The following is a 9,057-nucleotide window of genomic DNA, read 5'->3' as shown; positions in this document are numbered from 1 at the left end:
TTGCATAAGCAAGTCTTTGCTAAAGAACTGGAACACAATTATTTCAAAATTCACTAGGAAAAGTGTTCATTTCGCTTTATTATTGAAAACTATTATTATTGCTACTTGGAACAACTATGCAGAAAAATACCTACCACCAGGCAGTAATGACCCGAGTTACTGCTTCAGATTATTACCTGGTATGAAGCAATTGCATAAATCACACAAATGATCAGCTAAGTGCAGAGGCCTACATAAATAAATATATAGAGTTGTATAATATGTAGAACATAATGCCACATAACTGAATTTTGCTGTTTTATCTTTAAATGATTGGGTTTATTTATTGCTCAAGGTCTGGCAGGGTTTTGAGAACGTAGTAGTTTCTGCTTCCAGGGGCAGCAACTCTGCAGACTGTTGTTCATCTGCTGTCCATTAGCACTTCAGAGGTGAAGGCTGTTATCTTTGTACTTGACCTCTTGGTAAATGTCTTGTTAAAAGGAGGAGCAGAGGGTGGAGTCAACAAGCTAAACTGGAACAAGATTTCAAGATCCTTTGATTTTGATTGTATCAAAACCAGCTGATCTGTGGGTAAGGATGAAGTTAGCTATCATTGTTCTATATTTCTGTCTTACATTGAGCAATTTAGAGTCAGTCTTCCTTGTAGTCCCAGTAGCAACTTTGGTACAGTTAGGGCTAGTAAAAACAGAAATCTTCAGCAGCAATCCAGCCCAAGTTCTCCATATGACAGGATAAATTACGGTGCTGTGAATAACACTGCTGGAAGATGTGGCCTCTGACCTCAAAATCTTATCATCATAGAAGTATGTGATGATCTAAACTAGGAAATAAATTAAAATGACGTTTCCATTATATATTGGGGACTAATAATGAAGTATCTAAGGTCTTAGAAAGCTTTTGAATTCTACTGAAATATGATGATCTTTATAATAACATCCCTCCAGGACTGCAGTTTTCTTCTTAAGAATTTACTGCTTTTCTGCGACTGCATAGTTGGAGGAAAAATGGCAATTTGCTTTTAAATGTTAATGACAAATCCCATACTCACAAATTTTTAATTTTAATTCAGGGTAATTATATGCATACAACCTGAAGAACCAGTATGTAGAATTGCAACGAATACCGAAAGCCCTGCCAAGGCAACATTTGGAATATTGCAGGTACAACATGACTGGGAAAGGTTAAGGTGGGGGGGAATCATCCAAGATTTTTGAACACAAAGATACAACCAGTTTACTGGGTGCTTGAGTACATGCTAGAGAAATATCACCTCCAACTTGGTTTTCACTTGTCTTTTTCTAAGCATCCTCTTTCAGAGACTGGAAGTGGGTTACAGAGTCTAATTCGGTGCAGCTGCTCTTAGAAGGAATTCCACTGTGTGCCGAAGGTGATTGAGGCTGTAGCATATGATGTGTGAAGAGAGGCTGAAGAATTTGATTTTGTTTTGCCTGAAGAGGCATATAGGGACTTCTTACTGGAGTCTTCAACTCTGTAGGTATTTGCACAGCTGGAGTCAGATTCTCCTTGGTGATGCATGGCAAAAGGTAGTGGACACGAGCTCCAGCAGGGGAAATGATAATTCAATGCAAAAAAATAATTCTTCTCAGCATTCCCATTTGCAGGTGATCACACTATTCAGAGGTACGTCACCCCTTTGGCATATTGCCTGCTTCAGGCTTTTCAGCAGTCATGTCCCTGTGAGAACAGGACGTTACTGCCCAACCACTTTGGTTGAAGCAAGTCATTTTACTGTGGCAGATACCGTTTGGGCTAACTCCAGGCATACGCAGTAGAATTCGAAAAGGTACAGAGAAGTAGAAGAGCAACTGAATTATTGCAAAGGTATTGCAAAGGTCATGCATTACTTATGCAAGGGTTTTACAGGGTAGAAGAGATCCAGTAAAGAATCATGCAATTTACAGTAAAGGTGAACAGGAAGTGACTTTTCTTTATTTCTTTTAATACCAGGATGGGGGACTTAAGTGAATGAAGACTTTGTTGGTAAAAAGGATGTCTTCACAAATTGTGTCTTGCAATAAACAATCACATTTAATTACGTTGTGGTTGCTGAGGTATAAAAGATCCCAATAACCAAACAGTTACACTGATGAAATTGAAGATGTATGAAATATCATTAAACACAGATAAATAGATGCAACTTCTGGTTTAGAAAGATCCTTGTGTGCAAACTCCCAAAACCTGGTATGATATACAGAGAGAAAAAAACACCATGTACCTGCACGATTCCTAAACTTTATCCTAAGCTCTTCCCCTAAACATTTGGCAGTAGACCCAGTCAGAGACTCCGTAGCAAGCTAAATGAACTTTGTCATAAGAAATATTATTCTTAACTTCAAAATCATTAGAGGAAAAAGTAGAAAAGTTTTGATTGGAGTAACATAGAATGAACAATTATGTATTGTAACCCCAGGTTTGGATATATAAATATAGATGAAGATCTTATCTGTAATGTTTTTGAACAGATAAATGTTATGGGTTCTTCAGCTTTGCAGATACAGGTAGGGAACAAATGCTAAGAATATGGTAAGGCATGGATATTTCTATGTACGCTGGCCAGCAAACTGTTAGTTGGATAGGCTGTGAACCTGAAAAAGGTGACATTAATTGAAATGAGTTTTGATAAATTGTGGAGTATTTGAGAGGATCTGGGAGTAAAAAAAAACAACCACAAAACAAAAAAACCAGTTTTGAGGAAAAAAGCTTCAGAGTGATTTATCTTAAATTAAATGGAAAAAATAAGTAAGCCTGTTATTCAAGTCTGGTTTTGCAAAGGGCAGATTTTTATACACAAATGTGCTAAGATAATTAAAAGGACAAATTAAATATAGAGAAAGGTAGAAGTAAAATACGATAAAGTTCTCTATGTAGATTGAGATGCTATTTTATAGTTGAATTTACAGGTGAAGATAGCATTTGATACCATCTTTCTGAAATTCAGCTCTGGAGAAACTAATTTCAACTACAAATTACAAGAATTAATGGAGTTATTGGAGGGTGGATAAAAGCTATCCAAAAGGGAAAGAGCAACAGGCAGCCCTGCAGTATCTGGTAGCACAGTAGTTACTAGTGATGTTCCTAAAAGAACTTGGCACTGAACTTTAATATGGTCAATAATGGCCCTGGTAGAAATACAGTAAAAATGGTGATTGTATCTGTTGACAATATAAATCTGTAAACACTGTAAATGCAGGGTAGGGTATTGAATAAAAATCATTTGTTAGGACTGGATTAGTAGAAATGGGATGAAATTCAGTAATATAAGATGATGCACCCTGGCACGGATATCAAACTTCTGTAGAGAGCTAGAAGTTTGCAAAGAACTAAGGTGGAAATGCAGTTGGCTGTTCTGCATAACAACAAGGTTATAAATTGCTGAAGTCATTTAGCCAAAAAATGAGCTGACTGTTGAAAAGATAATAAGAGGTATTCTTACTACAAGACACTGGTGATGCTCATCTGGAATACTTACTTTGTTTTTATTACACATGTCCAAGATCAGTAAATTAAAAATCAAACAATTTACACAAAATCTCTCTGGATGGGTAGGAAAAGCAGGGGGTTTATCTTCTGCAAAGAGCTAGAGCTTGTTATCTGAGGCTAAACAAATGTGGTTATCAAAATATTCAGTAGGAGGATAAAAACTGGAAGAAAAATTGCAATTTAGTCTAAAAGCAATGTTTGTATGAGAACAAAAAGGGAGAAAACAATTATCAATAAACTTGGGCTGGAAATGAGGCAAAAGGTCCAGTCTCTACTAGAACAACATGTTTAGGGACTATCTTTAAAGGAGAAGCTGGGGGGTGGGGGTGGCGGGGAGGCAGGGAAAAAATGTTATTTTAAGCTAAGGCTGTGAAACAGTTTTCAAAAAACCTGTAATAATAAAGAGCTACATTTTGTGACCCAGGATGTTCATTCTAATTTTGTGCTTCCTGAAAACACTCTGAGGTAAGAAATGGTAGGAATTTCCATCCCATTTTCTGTTTATTTTAGAGTGTATGTTTAAATTGGAGATACTCTTGTGAAAGTAACAATGCCTATAGAAGACTGATGGTTTTTGCATATGAAATCTTTCTGCACAGAACAATGCAACATTAGGTTATATGTTTTCAGTGGTTATAATTTTACTGAGATCTTGATGCAGCAGTGAAAATAAGTTGTCTAAACCTGCATGTTTTATTTTCTTCCTGAATTATTTTGCCATCTTACTCCTTTGAATTAAGAAGCTCCCGCTGCAGGTTAAACAAAGGAACTTTTAAAGAGCCAGCTGAATGATGTTGAGACAAATCCCTTGATGTATCGTCATGTGTGCTGAATTACTAGTGTAGTACATGGGGGAGGGAGTACATGAAGTGACTGAAAGTTTGCAGTAGAATTCAGTTTTTCTGAAGATGCAAATAGTGCCTTTTTATACATGTATTGGAGATGGTAGTGAAAGCCTTACAAAACATTGGAGTGAATCAGTATTGTGGGTAACATGAAGTTAGGGAAGAATAAGCTATGCAGATCTCTCCCTTTCTTTTCTTGTTTCTATGCCCTCTAGCTTGTAGGCCAGGATAACGCGATTTGCTACATGTCGATAATAACAGTCAAAATTAAAAACTGTTTATAAATAAAAAAGAATGGAAAATGCATTATTTTGTACTATCTATTGTATTATATTATATATGTACCAATTTGTATTACATTCCTGTTTTTTAATGTGATATATAGTTCTGACTTTCAATCTATATGAAAAGTAAATCATAGGCACAGGATTGTCTTCTAAAGGCATTTTAACTGGTTAAGGTAATAAAAAAATACAGAACAAAGGTAGGAACTACTTTATTCGGTTATTCAGGAAATATGGAAAAAGTGGTTGATGAAATAATTTGTTAAATTTAAAGAAATAGAAAAAATATTTCAGATGCATCTTTTACATGTCAAAAAAACCAAACCAAAACAAAAGCAAAACCAAAGCAATGAATCAATTATAAGATCACAATGAAGCAATGACAATACCAAAGAACACAGAGAATGTATGCTTAAAAATAAGATTAGGTCCTTGAGTTTCCAGGGTTTCTTTTTTATAATTATTGAAGAGATTTTTTGGAAAATTTAGTCTGATCCTCATCCAAACTTCTTGTGTGTCTTCCTTTTGTTTCTGAGAGCATGACAATCTAAGGGATATAATTGCATTATGCTAAAATGAATAATAATTGTGTAATTCAGAAAAAAGCCAAATGTAAACCTAATTATCATAATTTGTCATTTTATTTCCCATTGGTTAACAGGTTCTTCCAGCAGAAGTCATATATTTGAAATGCCAGGTGAGGGTCTATCTTGACATTTTCTAAGAGGCATAAACGCATTTTTATATTTATACTGAATCAATGTTATATAGTCTTTATTAAAATTTTAGCCGTGTCAATTTTTATTTAAAAGTGTTTCCTGCTTGTATTGCAGTAAAGGTTTGACGCTGTAATGCTAAAAGCTTTGCTCACCAATGTGCCTTGGCACATGCATGAGAAGATAGGTGCAGGCAGCCCTGACCACCTGCTCTGCTGCTGCTCTGGGGTGGCTGATCTCAAAGCAGGGTAAATCTCTGCAGGGTTGCGCCTAATTTAAGACATTTATTCTGAGCAGCAGAGGTTTAATCCAAAACCTAGGAGCATGTCCTAATCCTCATTCATCAGTGCTTTTTCAATGTTGAAACACTTTTTTTCAGAGTTTACTTCTCGCCCCATGTCTCTACCCACTGTGTTGGTAGCCCAACTAGCATGCTTCTGTCTTTGAAAGAAAGGATACAGACAGTTTATCATCCATCCCTGTTCAAACAACTATGAAAAGTAGATGTAGTGCTTTCTCAGATTTACCTTAAACAAAACCAGTTTACCAGACAGTTAATTTAAAAATCAAAGCAAAACCAAGGCTTTTTCTATTTTCTATGCTGTTATAGCTTTTCCCACATATTTCCTTCCCTTCCCCACTTAAAGGGCATGAGATTTGTTCTTCTCCCACCTGCAGTCTTTCCAGAAAGACTTGACTGACTTCAAAACTTTCACTTCCAAGAAGATACATGCTTTCACCTATTTCTGAGCAGCATGTGAGGTCCTTAAATGCCTGGCTGCTGCGTGAAGGGTTCAAGGTTGAAATGCAGCTCCTCAGTAACCCTACCACTCTGTCCTCTCATGCTGAGGTTTTCCTCACGTGCACAAGACTCACTTCCACAGCAACCAAAGCTTCTGCTTGTCGAGGTCTCCTGTGGCATAGGTTTCTGTTACTACACACATGCACAGCCCCAAGTCATTAAGGCACTGAAGCGCTCAGTCCTCAGCCTTCAGGCCATGGGCACATTTGAGCTTGTGTTCCTAAGGAGACTTGCTCCCTTTCCCATTTTTAAAATGTATCGGGAATATCCAGCCTTGCACAAAACATAGATCATGAAAAAGAGGTTAAACCTTTTTTTGGTATTTTGCTATTTTTTGGTATTTACTGTACTGTACAATCTTAGCTCATGCACTTTCAGCACTGAGATCAGTTTTCATCAGCAAGCTATGAGCAGTAGCAAAACAACTGAAAGGAAGAAAGAAGCTGCGACACAATACCAAAATCAACCTTTAGTTTAATGGAGCATCTGGAGCATACTGACTTTGTTGATTCTTACTTATTGGTGATACAGAATTCAACTAAGTGCTGTTAAAGGCATATAAATTTTACGTTTTCTATGGATAATTTTTAAACAAGACTACAGTTAGCTTTTAATGCTACAAGCTTTTTAATTGTAGCATTTAGGCAAGACGTGCTATAGTTATGGAGAAGTAAACTTTGGTCATCTCTTTTTTGCAGGAGGTTGGATTAATTCTTTTTCTGACATTATGAAACTAGTCTGTTGGAAGATGTCTGTGAATGGCACATTCATAAAATGTCATAGAAGTAATAACTAAGACTTCAGGGCTGGTTTTGTGTGTGTTCAAATTTATTTGGATATATTTAGACTTTTTCCTTTTCTTAAATAGTAAAGTAGATGTTCTTAAGAGGTGCGTGTAGCTTACTTGTCTTTGTGTTGCATCCCTTAAAGTTGTGTAGGTGAGGAGTGACCGCTCCTGCCCTACTCTCAGTAGTCCCAACTCCCAAACCAGTTTCAGGGAATATTTTTAGCAGACCAGCTGGCACTGATTTTGTTGGCATGGTTTGCCTTTTCCCCCCTCTTTTTTTCTTTAGGCTATGTATTTGTACTCATTTGTGGGACAAAATTACCTGGTGCTTACCATCAAAATGCTTCTTTCTGTGCCACTGTCTGACAACTAATAGTAGACCCTGAGAGCAGGGTGTAGCCAAACCTAGTGCATATAAATGACATTTGTAACAGAGAACCTGGCTCATACTGCACTTTTACAGGAAACACTCGTTGCATGACAGGATTTCTTTTGATTCAGCTCCCAACAGATGTGAAATTCCAAGTTTTGCTGGTGAGGCTCTTTTTTGATAAATATTTATCTTCTGCATCGCTACGGACCGTGTATGTCTACCCTCTTTGAGTAGAAATTCAGAAATGATAGAACATTAGTTTCATTCTTCAAAAGGTTTTGCTATATGAATTTGAAAAATATCTATTTTTTTGGCCTGTTCTCATCCTCTTTCAACTTTTGGATAGAGCAACCTTTTATTTCAACTAACTTTATTACATTTTTTTGTAAGTGGATCCAAATCTTACTTGAGCAAATATAGGACTTTGTTTTCAGATCTTGCTTTTTCTACAGATTCTGTATGTGGTATCCTTCATTTAATTTTGCCTTTGTCTTAAATGCTCTGGTCTGATTTTTCTTCTAGAAGTACTTTTCAAAATTGTTGAACTCTTATTTATTATAATGTATTTTGTTGTTGGGTACTGAAAAAATTAAGTATATCAAACATCAAAAGCCATCCAGCTGGATTTTTGCTCTCTTCTCTGCATTCTGCAGATTTTGCATCAGGTGTAAAGCCATTGAGGGTTGTTGACTCAAGCTAATGATTTCCACTTAAAATAGACAATGAATTTGGTAGACTTGTGAGATAATGTGAAATGCCTGTACAGGCCATTTAATCAAATAATGTACTTAATATTAATGTTACACAGAATCAGAACTTAGTATTTACATTTTTTATAAAGCATTTTCTAATGTTCTGCTAACAGAATCTGTGCATTGACTGAAATACTGATCAGAAGTTTTAACTGAAAAGCAACACTGAAATTAATACCAGTAGCAGTAAATATGCATTTCATCTGCTCATTTTTTGTGGTATGTGCATATGTCAGGTCTGTCTTACTCATCTAAAAAGTGCAGATAGAGTTTAGGCAACTTTTTCAATACCATCCACTGTACATGCAGTCTTGCCTGATTTTTCCTGGCATTCTTCTGTGGTGCTTTTAAGCATGACAAGTATTCTACACAGGGTTATTTTTTTTAGGGAAACAAAATACATTCTTTATAAAATCTTAATTAATGGCAAGGGGCAAGCAGGCATAATTTTCTGATATCAGAAGATTATGTTCAAAACAAAAAAAACGTTGAAACACGTTGATGAATTCGGTGTTCCACATTCATCTGGTGTGAGGCATACAAACACAAATCCTCAGTCCGGTATGAAATGATGTTAACTATTGCTCAGATACTAGTTTGAGACACTAGCTTTGAGGTCATGTTCCAAGGATAGTGTCTGTCTACAAGGTATAAAGGGGAGCAGACCTCTAATTTTCCCCAGTCTCAGCTGGGTGCAGAGCTAGGCTCTTCTTATTACTTGCTCTGCTCTAGTGCCATGGCCCACGTGTGGACATCCTCACTCAAGGTATTCTTTAACCTGTCATGGCCTTTTCCCCTTTCACCAACAAACTTACATTTCAGCCCTGCAAGGTTTAAAATGTTAGGACCTGTAAACAGAGGGAATGGAAGGGATAGGAAAAAAATGTCTACCTCTTTTACCAGCATTGTTCTACTTGTCTGGTAAGAAAGTATTAGATGAATCATGGTGAATTGGTTGGTTAGTACATTCACTTAACACGAAGTAGACCATTGTTTG

General features: G+C 36.5%; 1 long non-coding RNA gene across 1 annotated transcript; it reads left to right on the top strand.

Moving 5' to 3' along the window:
* LOC130150423 (uncharacterized) lies at positions 1 to 4,722 on the top strand. Its single transcript, XR_008822225.1, has 2 exons — positions 1 to 570; positions 1,070 to 4,722. It is a non-coding gene; the product is annotated as an uncharacterized LOC130150423 (long non-coding RNA).
* Positions 4,723 to 9,057: the final 4,335 nt, after the last annotated feature.

This window comes from Falco biarmicus, chromosome 5 (genome assembly GCF_023638135.1).
Source record: "Falco biarmicus isolate bFalBia1 chromosome 5, bFalBia1.pri, whole genome shotgun sequence".
In the NCBI taxonomy this organism is placed as follows: Eukaryota; Metazoa; Chordata; class Aves; order Falconiformes; family Falconidae; genus Falco; species Falco biarmicus.
Note: the sequence above shows the minus strand (reverse complement) of the source record. Positions and strands in the feature narration are given on the sequence as shown.